This window comes from Lontra canadensis, unplaced genomic scaffold (assembly GCF_010015895.1).
Source record: "Lontra canadensis isolate GAN:19392208 unplaced genomic scaffold, GSC_riverotter_1.0 scaffold8, whole genome shotgun sequence".
NCBI classification, from domain to species: domain Eukaryota; kingdom Metazoa; phylum Chordata; class Mammalia; order Carnivora; family Mustelidae; genus Lontra; species Lontra canadensis.
The window spans coordinates 13,700,236-13,717,734 of record NW_022631002.1 but is presented as its reverse complement, the minus strand read 5'-3'; the positions used below and the strand labels follow the sequence as shown (position 1 = coordinate 13,717,734).

At 39.8% G+C, this 17,499-nt stretch overlaps 1 protein-coding gene across 1 annotated transcript in view; it reads left to right on the top strand.

Annotated features, from left to right (window-relative positions):
- The first annotated feature begins 3,602 nt into the window (after window positions 1-3,602).
- Window positions 3,603-17,499, top strand: part of AP1G1 (adaptor related protein complex 1 subunit gamma 1) — a 78,203-nt gene continuing 64,306 nt past the window's right edge. The window contains exon 1 of the mRNA XM_032854020.1: window positions 3,603-3,935. The gene's annotated coding sequence lies outside the window, so the exon portion shown is untranslated. The remainder of the gene's footprint in view (window positions 3,936-17,499) is intronic.

The following is a 17,499-nucleotide window of genomic DNA, read 5'->3' as shown; positions in this document are numbered from 1 at the left end:
TTGTTATTATTTGTTAAACTGAACATATGAGTTGTTAGTAATAAACAGAACTATACAAATAATTATCCTTTCTCCCAGCTGTTTTTTCTTCCTACAGGTTTTGCTAATTCTTTCAAGATGTTGCTGTATAAAAACAAAAATCCCCTGGGGTGCCAGTCTGAAGAGCATATGACTTTTGATCTCAGGGTCCTGAGTTCCAGACCCACATTAGGTATAGAGTTTTACTAAAAAAACTAAATAAACTTTAAAATAAATAAATAAAAACAAAGATCTCCTTTAGGACTTGGATCTGTACAACTGCATTATCTTTTTTTTAAGATTATTTATTTATTTATTTGACAGACAGAGATCACAAGTAGGCAGAGAGGCAGAGAGAGAGAGGAAGGGAAGCAGGCTCCCCGCCAAGCAGAGAGCCTGATGCAGGGCTCGATCCCAGGACCCTGGGATCATGACCCGAGCCGAAGGCAGAGGCTTTAACCCACTGAGCCACCCAGGCGCCCCTGTACAACTGCATTATCTTATAAGAACTTTTTTCTAAAAGGCAAGTCTTTTTTCCCCCCAAAAGTACAGCATGCTCATTGCAAAACCAAAATGTAATAAAGTAAAAATCCTCTCTAATCCCACCATCCAAAGGTAAATATTTTCACATTTTAGTTTTGTCCTTCAACTTTTTTCTGTGTACATACACACTTTCTACAATATTATTATAATGCCACTTTGTAATGTTTTTTCTAATTTGTCATACCATGATAATGAAGATAGAACTAGAGATTCAGTTTTATTGGCAGCATAGCATTCTGTTTTATTGATGTGCTGTAATTTATCTGAAACTGAGGATTATGCTTGACTAGACAGGGAGTAAGTCGTCCCAAACTTTAATGGCTAGCCACAGAAACCAAAGCTCTTAGGATAATGATGACCATGCTCTCTACTGGGTCAATTGCTTTTATTTTTTGTTGCATTGGAGGAGTTTGGTAATTATAAGTAAAAAGATACACGGAGGGAGTTTACATTTTATACTGTTTGTCATGTTCTCTCTAATGCTCTGCCACTTGGCATGGTACTAGAAAAGTTCCTGCCTCTTTCTTAGGAAGATAGTTTAATTTTTCTTTTGTGGTTTGCAGTGGTAAACACTTAAATTCAAGCTCAAAGCAAATTTTTGTGATGTTGCAAACAAAATACCTTAACTGCTTTGTAACCTGCGAGGTTTTTTAAATTTTTATTTTTAAAAAGATTTTGTATATTTATTTGTCAGAGAGAGAGAGAGATAGCACACAAGTATCGGGAGCGGCAGACAGAGGGAGAAGGAGGCTCCCTGCCGAGCAAGGAGCCAGTTGCAGAACTCGATGCAACGGACCCTGGGATTATGACCTGAGCCGAAGGCAGATGTTTAACCAACTGAGCCACCCAGGTACCCTCCACCTAAACTGTTCTTAATGTGTTCATGCCTAGCTATACTTCAGAGGAATATTTGTAGTGACATCACCATGTTCTCTAGTTTTATGCTACTACTGAGTAGATGCATGATCCAAGGCTGAACTGTACAGTAGTGCTTTGCGGGGTATGAGGCAACTGAATTCCATAAGCTTTCTGTTCCTCAGACCATTTGGACTGATTCTACCTTGAGTGTGGATGTGGGGGGTGGGTGGGTGTGTATTCTTTTCTAATTCAGAAGGTGGCACCATGTTGCAGAATCCCAATGTGGGAGGGGCTGGGAGGCCTTTGAGTAACACTTTCTGTGAGCCTCAGTCTCATTAAAAAAAAAAAGATTTTATTTATTTGTCAGAGAGAGAGCAAGAGCGTGCACAAGCACAGGACAGAGGGATAAGCAGGCTCCCCGCTGAGCAAGGAGCCCTGGGGCTCTATCCTAGGCCCTGGGATCATGACCTGAGCCAAAGGCACCTGCTTACCTGACTGAGCCACCCAGGCGCCTCTGTCTCGTTATTTGTAAAACTAAATTACCTATGCTTGTCTAGTCTGATTTAGCAGGTTGGTGGGAGGGTCAAATTAGAAAATTAGGAAAATGCTTTTATAACCAATGTGGTATCAATACTTAATAATAAAAAAATGGTAATTACTATTATCATGCCCCTGGGCTTTGTTTCCAGTCACTTCGTAAGTCCTAGTAGTTCAGGAGTGAAATTGTATAGATTGACCGCCTCAATTCAGTCTTTTTTTTTAAAGATTTTATTTATTTGACACAGAGAAATCACAAGTAGGCAGAGAGACAGGCAGAGGGAGGAGGGGAAGCAGTCTTCCTGCCCAGCAGAGAGCCTGATGTGGGGCTTGATCCCAAGACCCCGAGATCATGACCCAAACTGAAGGCAGAGGCTTAACCCACTGAGCCACCCAGGCTACGCTTCAGTTCAGTTTTTAAAAAAAGATTTTATTTATATGAAAGAGAGAGAGGAAACAGGAGCAGTGGGGAAAGGCAAAGAAAGAAGAAAACTCCCCACTAAGGTGGGAGCCCTCGAAGGGCTGGATCCCAGGAACCCAGGATCATGATTGGAAGGCAGAGGCTTCACCCATTGAGTCACCCGGGAGCCCCTCCTCAATTCAATTTTTGGAAAATGTTTTGAAATCTCCAAATAAATGTACCTAAGGAAAAAAGCACAACCTCCTGTCTATAACAGGTCCTAAACTCAAGATGTACGGTTAGTACAGTTCTTTTTAAAAAAAATTTTTTTTTGTTTATTTGACAGACAAGAGATTACAATTAGGCAGAGAGAGAGAGAGAGGAGGAAGCCAACTCCCCGCTGAGCAGAGAGCCCGATGCGGGGCTGGATCCCACGACACCGGGATCATGACCTGAGTCGAAGGCAGAGGCTTTAACCCACTGAACCACCCAGGCACCCTTGGTTCGTAGTTCTTTTTGGCATCCAGCCAGGTGCAGTACTTTATTCATTTTCACGACTACTTTACTGCCAATCTACCTGAAGGACTTTAGTTTAGGTAGGTCATCTTTCCCTTAAATGGGCCAAGGTATCATGACCCTCTTTACTGTTCACTTGGAAAATACTTGAGTCAGGTGTTAGTAATTATTTATCAAGCCAGGAACTGTCTCGGTAGACTGTCTTTGGCTCAGGTCATTAGTTGTTGGAGAAATGGTCAGAAAGCCCACTCTGGAAGGGTTTTAACCCTCACTAGTCCAAATCCTTTGTTTTTACATATGAAGAAACTGAAGCACTGAGAGTTTAAATGATTTGTCCAATGCAGGAGATTGAGCGATGGTACTGGAACTGGAATCCATTCTAATGTATCATTCTCTAATCTAATCTAGAGAATCCGAGACCACTTGGAGCATGTACCCGAAGTTAACCTAGAGAGAAAGCTAAGGTCTCAAACACAATAGGAAATAGTTTAGGATATTTGTGCATTAAGTCCCAGCGGCCACCTGCCTCGCCTCGCCCACCTCCTCAGCCACCTTGGTAGCCCCACCCTCTTCAGGTGGCCCCGCCGCTTCCTGGTATGCCCAGCCTGCTCCTCCCCCACAAGCGGAACCAATATTCGGAGGCTTCCAGAGTCAGCCGGATCTTTCTCTCTCAGACTCTTCGCAGCGGTGACTCGGCAGCAGCGTCTCGCGTCATCAGTGACCGCCCCGTACCTTGCTACGCTTTGCGTCGCTCTGCCAGGAGCAGTCACCTCCTCCTTGGCAAATAGTCCTCGGCGGGGTCCGAGTTCTTGGATAATAGGAGAGGAGGGGCACAAGAAGTTGCAGCCAGGGAACACGGAATCGGCAAGAAGAGGAAGACAGGGACCGCAGTTTCTGCTATACTGTGTGAAGTTAGTTAAAAACTTCCTCCTTCCTAAAAGGATCCTTCCGCCTGCAGTCGCGGTGGTGAGGCCGAGGGAGCCGCCATTTTGGATGTTCGGTTCCTGCTGCCACTGCTGCCGCCGCCCCCGGAGCTGCTGGTTTCATTCGAGGTTTCGGGCCGGTGAGTGTCACTCGCGGCGCTAAGAACATATTGCTTCTTTTGCCCCATGCCTGCCGGCAGCGCTCGGCCGGAAGCTTTCTGTCAGTACCAGAGGTCCGGTCCTGGGCTTTGGGGGGTGAGAAGAGAGGACAGAGGCTAGCCCAGGAGGGGCCCGGAGCCCCAGGGGCTGCTCCGACTTCTTGAGGGCCAACCCGAGGCCTCGGACAAGGAGGCTCCGCGCGCTGCTGTCTTCTGTGCTGTGGCCTTGCCCGGCCAGTGCGGGCCTCTTTTGGACCCATTGACTTTCTCGGGCTTCGATCCTCTTTTGAGGGCTCATTCAGGGAGCCTGGGGTTAGCGGGGCGGGTCCCACCCGGCGGGTCCCACCCCCGCGTGTCTTCTCTGAGCCACGTATCAGCGTTCTTGTATCTTGTACTCGGGTCATGTCTTTCGTAGAACTCTCTCTAGCTCCTCATAATGCTCAATTAATCGCTGCCTGCTCTGCAGTGCCGTCCTCTTAGAACCGGACATTGCCCTCGCCTCTCTCTACCCTTCCAACCAACTTCTTTCCCAATTTTTAGGGTCCCTCCCCCACTCCCTAACTCAGCTGCGAGTGCCCTGCTTACCCTTCTCTCAAACTCTTGATCTTGCGGACGGTAGTTTCTAATAATTCTCCCTATTTTCTTGACTGTCTGGAAGAGTCGGGACGATTGGTTATGTTTCCCTGTTAGGGTTTGATGAAGGAGAGCCATCGAACCACTCGCTTAGAGTATACTTCAGCAGTGAATGGAAAGCTGATTAAATGGCTTTGCGGAGGGGTGTAGGGAGGAGGTTGTCAAATGTTTTCTCATTTGTGAATTCCCTTCTTGTGCTGAAGACTTGGCTTTTTGGTGCTTATTGACACTTATGTATTTGTCTTGGTGTTACATATCCCTGGGCATGAAAATTGCCCGAGAAGGATCTTAATCCGACGTCGGCAGAAAGGGAAGTTAACTTTTTTGGCTGTTGTAAGGACTAGTTTAACAGAGGAGAGGAGTGAAGATTTCTTAGTGATCTTAACTTGCAGGTTATGATCTTTGCTGACTGATTCTGAAAAATACTTAAGTTGACTGTGTGTTGAATTTTGGGGGGGTTAGTTGAATTTTGAATATTCACTTCTGCCGTTCTCCCTTAATACTTGTCAGACTATATACCTTAAGTTTTGGTTTAAGAATATAGCCTCTCCAGGTATCTATAATCTCACCACTTTTATGCTGTTCTTAAAGTATGTTTGCATTATGGCATGCTTGAATAAAAAGTATTTCACAGTAATTCACTGATTATTTCCTACATTTCAAGTTAGGCGAGTGTGATTGAATCACCTCTATTTCATCTCAGCTTGGGTTTTTAAACCTGCTGAAGAGAGCTTATTTGAGATTACAGCCTAGTGACAGTTGAAATTTAAATTTGTAACTTAATGGACTCCTGTAGGGGGATGAAGAGGAAAGTGAAAAAAAAATGTATAACTTGAACTTGGATCAAACCTTTTAATACTTCTAATCCATGTCTAAGTGCATTATTCTTATCACCATGTAGATAAATTCCTGTACTGGTCATATGATGTCTCAGTAGGAGACTGAATGTTTTCATTGTAAATAGTGTTCTTGTTATTTAAAGAGACTTTTCAAAACTATGTTAGTGTTTCTGTATTTACTCTCGGGATAGGGAGTTTCTCTTTTGGATAAAGGAACTATCACACCTCTGAACATCTATGGAATGCTTATTCATTTAATAAATATCCCCTTGTAATTGTTACTGAAATGTTCCATTTCTGAGTTACATTTTTTAAAACAAGGTTATTGGAAGAGCTATCGGGTAGATGTTACTTAACTCTGTTCATTTCGTGGTATAAGGTATTGATAGTCAAACATTATTCATTCTTAGGTGGTTTGCATTCATTTGGAAAGTGTCCTTTTGCCTTACAAATTATAACCAAAATGCTGTTTAGTGCACTGTTGATTGATCACATATTTGAATGTCCAGTTTGTCTAGGGTTGTAGGATTATACTTGAAAGAAACATTATTGTTAAGGAAACTTCAGTTCATTTTCTTTTGGGAGCAATTTCTTGTTCCTTGATCTGTTTCACTTTTACCAGTTCTAGATTTGAACTAAACGTGAATTTTAGTTTATTTTTTTAGTGAACTCTACCCCTGACTTGGGTGGGGGTCGACCTCAAAAACCCTGAGATCAAGAGTTGAATGCTCTACCAACTGAGCCAGCCAGGTGCGCCTTGATATTAGAGTGAAACTATAAAGTACAAAAATTGTCAGCAATACCTTGGTGATAATCTGCCCCCTGTTTATTTTAAAACGTAGTCTTGAAATTAGTGATGTGCAAAACAAAAGTCCAAGTTTTTTATGATTTATTTATTTGGGAGAGAGAGTGAGAGAGCATGCACACAAGAAAAGCTCCAGAGCAGGTGGAAGGGGCAGAGGGAGAGTGAGTCTCAATGAGTCTCTGCACTGTGTGTGGAGCCCGTCTTGGGGATCCATCTCACCATCTTGAGATCACAGCCTGAGCTGAAACCAAGAGTTGGATCTTAAGCCAGCTGTGCGTCCCAGGCACCCCCAGGTTTTTTTTGATTTATTTTTATTTTTTTTTTAGAGATTTTACTTATTTATTTGAGAGAGTGTGCACAAGTGAGGGAGCAGAAGGTGAGGGAGATGCAGACTCCCCACGAGCAGGGAGCCCGATGTGGCAATCTGTCTCAGGATCCTGGGATCATGATCTGAGCTAAAGGCGCCCATTAACTGACTGAGCCACCCAGGTGACACCAGGTTTTTTTGTGATTTATTAAAAGTCTATACGTATTGAAAAAGTTGAGTATTTTCCAAAGATTATTTTTAATTAAAAAAAAAGTATTAGGAAACTACATACCAAAACAGATTTTCGAAATGCCTAATCCCCTTATTTGCATTTGATGAGGATTTAAAAATTTTGTGTATAAAGCAGGACTTAATTGAAAGCAAAACTTTAAAGCTCTTAGATTTAGCTTCAGAGAATATAAAACTTTTACTTTACCTTTCTATAAACTGGAACTACTTGTTTAGCTATATTTGGTCCTTAAAATTCTTTCATTCTCCGCTTTATCAGTTGTTGTGAGTTCTTGATTTTGGCGTCTTCATCCCTCTGTTACTTTTACTCAGTTCCTTTCTTGCAGGATTAGGTTTAAAGCAACAACTAATTTTAAAATTAAGAGAACATACAGATTTATTTAGGCTCTCATATTTCTGGGTGTATAGGTTTTTTAAAAGTTGTATCTTGGGGCGCATGGGTGGTTCAGTGGGTTAAGCCTCTGCCTTTGGCTCAGGTCATGATCTCCGTCCTGGGATCGAGCCCTCTGTCAGGTTCTCTGCTCAGTGGGGAGCTTGCTTCCCCCTTTCTCTCTCTGCCTGCCTCTCTGCCTCCTTGTGATCTCTGTCCATTGAATAAATAAATAAAATCTTTAAAAAAAATAAAGTTGTATCTTTGTCAGAAAGTACTAGGATTTTTCCATTTGCCTTTTTGTATAGAAAATTTTGTATATGTGAAGACATTCATTTCTATCTTGAAAATATACATAAGGTTTTTTTGTTTGTTTTTTGGGTTGGGTTTTTCCCCCCCCCCCCCCTCCTTCACTGAAGGAGTAACAACACAGTTTGGCATGGAGGAATAATTTAATTTGGCATGAGTCTTGGTTACCAGAACATCTCTTGTCAAAGTTTGAAGGGTCCAGAATTGAAAAAAACCCTCACACTTGCCAGACTTGTCAGCATTAACTAACACTTTTGTATAAAAAGGGCAAGGTGTAAGATACTGTGATTGCAATGAGAAATTATTTTTCATTAGGTACTTAAAAGTTTTGTTTCATTTTTTGGCTTGCTTAGACAATTGGAGAGACAAAGTTGTGTTATAAATGTTGTCAGTGAAAAATAGGTTTCAAAAGGAAAAAAAAGTAATTGTCTTTTAAAAGATGATGAAAACATACGTGACCTTTGCACTTTATAAAGAAATAAAGACGTCTTAAAGGCAAGTAGTTTTTACCTCCTTTCTCTGTTGTTGCAGTGCAGCAATCACAGTGTAACCTGATAGGCAGTTGCATTGCTCACGCATCTGTCTTGTGTTTTACTGAGCATCCTAGGCTTTTCAGCTTGTTTGGCCTTGCGGTTCATGTTACGGGTTTTGGGGAAGAGCAAATATGAGAAAGACATGATTTTAGATCTTTGGGATTGTGAAATATTTGCACTTCCCTCACAAACCTTTGGTTTAAAAATGAGACTGATTAGAATAGATGATGTACACTATTGGATTAAAAGATCTAACTTTAGTAAATAGTCATATAGTTGTACAACTCAAAAGGAGTTCCATTAGTGTGTTTACAGCTCATTTTAGTGAAGCTGTTTACTAAATGTCACTGTTGGGAAATTATCCCATTTGAAGCTGAAGAAAAGGAAGGGAAGTTAATTTTTAAAAATTCCTTTTTAAAGTCTGCACAAAGGATTTGGTTCCCTTCCCACTTTTTGATATTTTTGAAAACGTGATCCTTTTAAAATGTGGTGAAAAGAGGGGTGCCTGGCTCGCCCAGTTGTTAAGCATCTGCCTTCGGCTCAGGTCATGATCCCAAGGTCCTGAGATCGAGCCCCACATCGCTCCTTGCTCAGCAAAGAGCCTGCTTCTCCCTCTCTCATGCCCCCTGGTTGTGTTACCTCTCTAGCTGTCTCTCTTTGTCAAATAAACAAATAAGATATATTTTTTAAAAATACGGTGAAAACATTGGTTTGAGAATAATATTTTTGTAGATAGTAGGTTTTGGGTATGATTTATTGAAGGTAAGCTGTTGTGAGAAGAGCTTCTTTTTCTGATAGTACTTTGGATACGTGATGTTTTTTAAATATGTGTTTGTCTCTACCAGTGAAAGTTGGGCTTTACATTTTCCTTAGAAACATTCTGTGATGTAAGTTAGTAAATGGTGTTGACTATTTAAGAAAGTAGAATTAGGGAAGTAGTTTACTAGCAATTAGTTGTATTATTTTTATTTACACATACTGAACTTCATTTATTTTTAAACTTTTAAACGTAATCGCTGTTACACCCAAGGTGAGGCTTGAATTCAGCGACTCCAAGATCAAGAGTTGCATGGTGTATGGACAGAGCCAGCCAGTTGCCCCTACACACACAACTTTTTTTTTTTTTTTAAATACTGTTCCTCTAATATTTTATGTTCTTTCATTTTCTTTGTACCTGTTCTACCTATACCTGGAATGCTTTTCTTTTCTCCCTTCTCCCTAGTGAATGTGTTCTTCCTTCCTCTCTACCCCCAGGCAAAGGGGTGTAGCACTTTCTTTAAAGTCCTTCAACTGTCTAACTTTCCTTGAGTTTTCAGAGGACAAGAACTATCTAATTTATGACAAAACCATAGTACATAGCACAGTGACTGGCCCCTAGTAGCTACTCCATGGAATAGATGTTATGAATGAAAATAATATGGAAAAATTATTCAGGTACTCAGATATATGGTAACTGGTTGATGCCAGAGCCAAAAGCAGTCAGGGTCCTGAGTTATGAGAAGCTACTGCAGGTCATTCACTTATGACCTGTAGAGTTGATGTCAGTGAAGTTTATTTTCACATTTAGAAAACATATATGAAACCTCATATCTGTGTCCTTGACAATATTATTTAAATGTTTAATTTTGAAATTGGCATTGTTCTTTTTTCTTTGTGATTTACTCAAACTCTTTTGCAAAAGTTTGAAGTGGCAGCAAAGAATCCCACTCTTCCCCATTTTCTTTCTTTTGAATACTTAATATGTAACTCATTTTGCTAAGGAAGCTGATAGTAAGTTGAGAATGTCAGTCTCCCTCTCCCCCCAGTGGAAATATGTCCATGCAGTTCAATGAATTGTTTCTGATTCTCTTCTCCTGTTTGAATAATATACTTTTATAGTGCTAAGAGTTTTTTAAATCTATCTTTTTAATTTACAAAATAATAGGTTTCCATTATGATAAATGAAAAAATCTAAAAACATATTTAAAGTTATTAATTTCTCTCAGTCTCTTCATTGTTATTACCCAGCTATTTTATCAGGTTATGGGTGTTCTTCAGTGTTTCTCTCCATGCTTGGTCAGGTGTTGTATATAGTAACCTAAATGTGCACATTTATAAGGATGCTTTATTTTTACAAAAGGGACATCATACTTATTATATTACTCTGTAACAAGTTTTTCTTAACACATCCTGGTTAGTAAATATAATTCAGTTTTGTTTTTTAAACATCCCTGTTACGTCTCATAACATAACTTACTCAAGGTTTGTTTTTTTTTTTTTTTTTAAGATTTATTTATTTTTATAAAGATAGAGTGTGTGGGGAGTGGGATGGGGGAGAGGAGGGGCAGGGAGAGAGAATCCTTAAGCAGACTCCCAGCTGAGCGTGGAGCCCTGTGTCAGTCTCAGGACCCTGAGATCATGATCTGAGCTGAAATAAAGGGTCAGATCTTAACCTGCTGAGCCACTTAGGTGCCCCTATTCAGCGATTTTCTTAAGGACATTTAGGTTGTTTCTAGATTTTGTTAATACAAACTATGTATTTGTAAACATCCTTGTACCTGTCACCTTATTTGCTGCAACTTTTATTTCTGCAGAATAGATTCTCCAAGATGGGATTTCTGGGTTAAAGGGAATATACTTTAAATGTTTTTATTGTCAGATTATTCTCTAAGTAGGTTGTCATTTCTACCTCCACTAGCAGTGGGTTTTCTGTAGCATCACATCCTTAGATGTAAATAATTTAATTTTTACTCGTCTGCCAGATGATGAATCTTCTTTCAGTTTGTCTCAGTTTTCCTGGCCATTATTAGAGCTAGCCTCTGTTGATAATGTTTTTTTTTTGTTTGTTTGTTTTTTCTGTTTGAATTTCCTTTGTTGAGAATTTTCTGTTCATGTCCTTGGTTCATTTTTCTTTTAAGTTGTTTTTCTTCCCCCCTTTTTTTTTTTTATCTTGTAGGAATATCTTATGATATATTAATTCTTTGTTGTATGACACATGTATTTATTCATCTGGAATTAACTTTTTTTTTTTTTTAAGATTTTATTTATTCATTTGACAGTGGGAGAGGGAGAAGCCGGCTCCCCACTGACCAGGGAGCCCAGTACGGGACTCGATCCCAGAATTCTGGGATCATGACCTGAGCCAAAGGCAGATACCCAACTGACTGAGCCACCCAGGTGCCCCTGGAATTAACCTTTATAGGATAAGAAGCAGTGGGTCTTATATGGTTTTCCTTTGTATAGAGAGCCGGCTACATGAGGATTAAACTGTCTTTTTCTCAGTGAATTGAAAGCCATCTTTAAAAAAAAAAAAAATTTTAATTATTTGAGTGAGAGAGAGTGAGAGCATGCCCAATCAGGAGGAGGGGCAGCAGGAGAGGGACAGATTCCCCACTGAGCAGGGAACCTGAAATGGGGCTCTGTTCCAGGACCTTGAGATCATGATCTGAGCCAAAGGCAGACACTTAACCAACTGAGCCACCCAGGCGCCCCAATTAAATGCCATCTTATATGTTATGTTCCCATATATGTTTGCTCTATTTCTGGTTCTTTTTTTCTCTTTACTATTATTTTACTTTTTGAGTGTAATAGTTTTATAAAGAGTTACCCTATGTTAAGAAAAGCTCCTCTTGGGGCAATTGAGTAGCACAGTTGGTTAAGCTAAGCTTTGGACTCTTGGTTTCGGCTCAGGTCATGATCTCAGGGTCATGAGATCAGGCCCCGCATCAGGCTCTGTGCTTAGTGTGGCGTCTGCTTGAGATTCTCCCTCTTTTTCTACCCCTCCCGCTCGTGCTTTCTCTCTCTAAAATAAATAAATCTTAAGGGGAAAAAAGAAAGAAAAACTCCTTTCGCTGTACTTTTTCATTTTCTTAACTATTCTTGAATATTTATTTTTACATCTGTTGACAGAAAATAATTCTGTTGAGTTCAGTAAACCTCACAAAAAGCCCACTGTTTGGAATTGCAGTATATTCACATATTAATCCTGAGAGGACTGACATTTTTAATGACCAAAATTTTTCCTTATGATGAATTTCCATTGTTCAAGTCCTGTTTCAGTTTTAGGTTCTTCAGTAAAGGTTTCATAGATTTGACAGTTTTCTTTGTGTAGTTCTTTGCCTTTCTTGCTAAATTTGTTCCTGGGCATTTTATAGTTTTTGATACTATTGTTAATGAGACTTTTCCCTGTCTGCTTCTTTTTTTTCTTTCTTTCTCTCTCTCTCTCTCTTTTTTTTTTTTTTTTCAAGAGAGGGAGAGAATCTTAACACGGACTCCAGGCCCAGTGCAGAGCCTGACATAGGGCTCTATCTCATGACCCTGAGATTATGATCTGATTTGTAATTAGTAGTTGGATGCTTAACTGACTGAGCTACCCAGGCACCCCTTCCCCCATCTATTTCTTTCTTTTTCTTTTCTTTTTTTAAGATTTTACTTATTTATTTGACAGAGCAATAGAGTGAGAGCACAAGTAAGCAGAGTGACAGGCAGAGGGAGAGAGAGAGAAGCAGGCTCTGCTGAGCAGGGAGCCCGATACGGGGCATTATCCCAGTACCCTGGAATCGTGACCTGATCTGAAGGCAGCTGCTTAACCAACTGAGCGACCAGGTGCCGCCCCCCCCCCAATCTATTTCTAACTAGTGTCAGAAACATGGGTTAAAAATGAATTTTTAATTTTTAATTTTTATTTTTAATTTTAAAAATGAATTCTTTAATTTCCTGTGGACTAGATCCCCCTCCCCTCCTTTCTTGGTATCCAGAATTAACAGAAATTGGGTTTGTGAAGAATATTTAGGGAAACTTCATTATTTTAGTATGAAATCACTTTCTAGTGATTAGAAATAAACTTTCTAATGTTCTCCTGTAGAAAATGCCTTTAGGTAAACGTGACTATGCCCTTCCAGGATGAATACTAATACTGTCTTCTTATTTTGAAAGTTCACAGTTTTCCTGATTTTTATTATTTTGAATTTTTGAAGCAAGATTTATTGCTGAAATAAACATTTATTATTTATAAGATATTAGAAAATAGGGGTACCTGGGCGGCTCAGTGGGTTAAGCCTCTGCCTTTGGTTTGGGTCATGATCTCAGGGTCCTGGGATCTGGCTCTCTGTTCGGTGGGGAGCCTGCTGCCCCCTCTCTCTCTGCCTGCCTCAGCCTACTTGTGATCTCTGTCAAATAAATAAATAAAATTTAAAAAAAAAATAAAAGCAGAAAATACAGAGAAGCTAAAAAGGCATCTATATTTATACAAAGCACAGATAGTCTATCTCTAACATTTATTGTACCCTATGGGGCATAGCTTAAAAAACAAAATTTTTGTTTTGGGAATTTTGCTACAATTCTTGATATTTGTGGGCTCTTTAGAATTTTTTTTTTTTTTTTTTTTTGCCAATTTTAGGGTTGAGAGTAGAAAATTGCTTTTCTTTCTTTTTTTTTAAGATTTTATTTATTTATTTGACAGAGATCACAAGTAGGCGGGGGAGCGGGGAGGGAAGCAGGCTCCCCAACGATCAGAGAGCTCAATATGGGGCTCAATCCCAGGATCCTGGGATCATGACTGGAGCCGAAGGCAGAGGCTTTAACCCACTGAGCCACCCAGGCGCCCCGTTTGGCCTTTTAAAAAAAAAGATTTGTTTCTTTGTTTAGAGAGCAAAAGAGTGCTGGAGGGGCAGAGGAAGAGAGACTTCTCAAGTGTACTCCCTCCTGAGTGTGGAGCCTGATGTGGGGCTCAATCCCAGGACCCTGAGATCATAAGCTGAGCCAAAATTAAGAATTCGCCACCTAACCAACTGAGACACCCAGGTGCCCCTTATTTGGACTTTATATTCATGCATCTTATGCAATTAAATTGTCCAGGAGGCATATTTGCATTTATATACATCTATTAAATTCTCAGTTTCAGTGAATTTTGATTGGATAATTTAAAAAAAAGATTCCTGTAATTACTGTGTCATTTTAGGCAGAATTGAGCTTAGGACTTCTTAGAGGAATGCCAGCTGGCTGCCTAGACAGAGTGTGGTGGTATATTGATGTGGTCACACATTTCACAGTCTATTCCTTAGCCTTGAAGATGGAAAAATTCCATTTTAGTATTTATTTTGGGGGTGATTTAGCCTAATCAAACTCACTGATGTGAGTTAGAATAAGTGTTGTAATTCACAAGGGGCTGTGCTTTTATCCTTAATTACCTGTGATTTCCAGGGCTCCCCTTTCCTTATGTGTAGGAATTTGGGAGACAAGCTACTTGGAAAGATGATTGATAGTTACAAAGTTGCATTATGAGCCTGAAGCCAGAGCATATAAAGTTGAATGGTCTTGAATGTTTCATTATTCTAGGCCCCTGTGAAACCCAATGAAAGAACAATCCCTGTCCCACATGGTGTTTACCTTTGCAGTGACCAAAATACTTATCCCCAGATACAGTCTCTCTTGTTCAAATAGTGATGTACTAACATTGCTCTCCCTTTTTCTTCACTCTGTAAAACATTTCCCTTCTATAAGCAGCACACTTCTCATACAGGGGAGATAGATGTGCATTGCTTCCCCCTCCCTGCCCCCAGTACTCAGAGGAATCCGCTGAAACATAAAAAGGTGAGAAGATCTGCTCTCTGGTTAGCAGGAAGCCTGCTTCCTCCTCTCTCTCTCTCTGCCTGCCTCTCTGCCTACTTGTAATCTCTGTCTGTCAAATAAATAAATAAATAAAATCTTAAAAGAAAAGAAAAGAAAAGAACTGAAAAGAGCCCATTTAAGTCAGAGTAATGACAGTTGCTCTCTATAAGATATATTGGAAAGTTAAAGTCTGATCAAAGCTTAATACTGTTGATCAGTCTGGTGTAAGCTTTCTTACTAGTTTGGTCAGTGTTTTCTAAGTTGTAAATGCATTAACCAATTCAGATATCATATACAATAAAAAATTTGAAATAAGGCTTATCTGTGGAGCATAATCTAAATATACATATAAATATATGTGGAAAGGGGCCCGTGGGTGGCTCAGTCAGTTAAGCCAACAGCTCTTGATTTCGGTCCAGGTTATGATCTCAGGGTCGTGGGATCAAGCTCTGCACCAGACTGTGTGCTCAGTCTGCTTGTTCCTCTCCCCGTCTCTCATATAAATAAATAGATAAAACCTTAAAAAAAATAAAAGTATTGTTGTTATTAATTTGAAAAAAAAAATGGCCATGTGGCAAATGTGGGTGAGAGAGCACAGTAACTTCTTCTGTAGGGTTTTGCCTAGTGTTAACTTAGGTCCCTTGAGTGTTCTTAGCCATACTTAAATCTGTAACTGGATGTTATAGGGTAATCACTGGCAAAATTAATTGAAATCTAATTTCTTGAATCTTTTCTCATTGTTAAGCAAGAAAGACTTCATGTACAGATTTTGTGTTGGTTAGAAAAGGAGGTAATTTTAATATTGAGAAATTGCTTTTAATTTAGGATTTTTTTTTTTTTTTTTTTTTTTTTTTTAGATTAGAGCTCACATAGCTTCACGTTTGGGGAAAGAAGGACAACATACAGCAGGAGCCCCAGCTATTTGGTTATATGTTCTTAACTGGGCTGACAGTGGTTCTGAGCTTAAAGCCAGGTAGTATGAGCTGAGAAGTAGAAAAAGAAAGTTAACTGAGAGGGTAGAGTAGAGGACTGCATTGAGTCCTGATGCCTTCCCTCCCGTTGCTGTTGGTAAGTAGCCAGCGCACTTTTACTTTGTTTGCTTTGGAAAGGACAAGTGCATTTTCTTTATTCAAGACTCTTCTAGCATTTAGGATTCATTTAAATACAGTGTTTCTCAAGTTCCTACCCTTAGGTAAGGGGAATACAGGGATGAATAAGACTCACAAGGATCTGGCCTTTAGGAGCTTATATTTGTGTGGGAATAATACACATTTCAAAGAAAAAAAGGTAATCTTGGTCTGAGGTTAGTATTGCAGTATGAGTAAAATTTTTATCAATTAAAGAGATTTGTGTGGTGCATGGGTGGCTTAGTAGGTTGGTCATGGGTGTCTGCCTTCAGCTTGGGTTGTGGTCCCGCTCTCCTGGGATTGAGCCCTGTGTGCTACAACTGTGTGTGTGCTCATTTTCTCTCTCTTTCTGTCTCCCTCAAATAAATAAATCTTTTTAAAAAATATCAGAGATTTGTGGAGAGTTTGGAAAATAACCATTTTCTCCATTTTGGAATAAAGTTTAGGAGAATTGGAACATATACAGTCATTTTTTTTTTTGTCTTTTGTGTTTCTTTTTTTCCCCTATAGTAAGCATTCACGATTTTGGTTATTTTTTGGAGATATAAAGTAATTAATTTAGCTTAAGTTCCAGAACCTAATTTTGTTTACATTTTGGATAGAAACATTTGAAATTAAATTCTCACTTGCTTGTGTTCTCTTTATTTTTCAATGTTTTTTATTTTTTATTTTATTTTTTTGAGAGAGAGAGTGTGCGTAGGTTGGGTAAAGGGAGAGGGGCAAAAGGTGAGGGAGACAGAGAATCCCAAGCAGGTTTCATGCTCTGTGTTGAAGCAGGGCTCAATCTCATGATCCTCAGATCGTGACCTGAATCAGGATCAAGAGTTGGATGCTTAGGGGCATCTAGGTGGCTCAGTCAGTGAAGTGGCTGCCTTCGGTTCAGGTCAAAATCCCTGTGTCCTGGAATCGAGCCCCACATTGGGCTTCCTGCTTAGTAGGGAGCCTGCTTCTCCCTTTCTCTCTGCTGCTCCCCCTGCTTGTGCTCTCTTGCTGTCTCTCTCTCTTTCAAATAAAATCTTTTAAAAAAAGAAGAAAAAAGTTGAACACTTAACTGACTGAGCCACCCAAGAACTCCTCAATGTTATTTAACAAATAGCCATTAACGAAATAAATACATTTATCCACAATCTCTGTATTTTAACAAGTTGGAATTTTAATTTTTCTGTGTTCCTTTCCCATCTTTGCCCTAGTAAGTATTTTAGGACAAAAAAGGACATTTTATTTTTACAAAATGTACCCACTATGTAAATATAAAACAGGTGGACACATAGGCATTGAATACAACTATTGAAATACTAAATGTAGGGCTCAGTCAGTTGGGCGGCTGCCTTCCGCTCAGGTTGTGATGCCAGGGTCCTGGGATCGAGTCCTGCATCTGTCTCTCTGCTTGGTGGGGGGTCTGCTTCTTCCTCTCCCTCTGACTGCTGATCTGCCTATTTGTGCTCTCTCTCTCTGTCAAATAAATAAAATCTTTAAAAAAATACTAAATGTAATGGACAGAAATAATTATAGTGGTAGGCTGTATGGTTTTTTTCCCCCCAAAGATTTTATTTATTTATTTGACAGGGAGAGTGAGAGAGAGCATGAGAGGGGAGAAGCAGACTCCCTGTGGAACTGGGAGAACGATGCGGGACTTGATCCAGGACTCCGGGATTATGACCTGAGCCGAAGGCAGTCGCTTAATTAACTGAGCTACCCAGGCACCCAGACTCTGTTTTTTAATTAAAATTCTTTTTTTTTTTTAAAGATTTTATTTATTTATTTATTTATTTGTCAGAGACAGAGG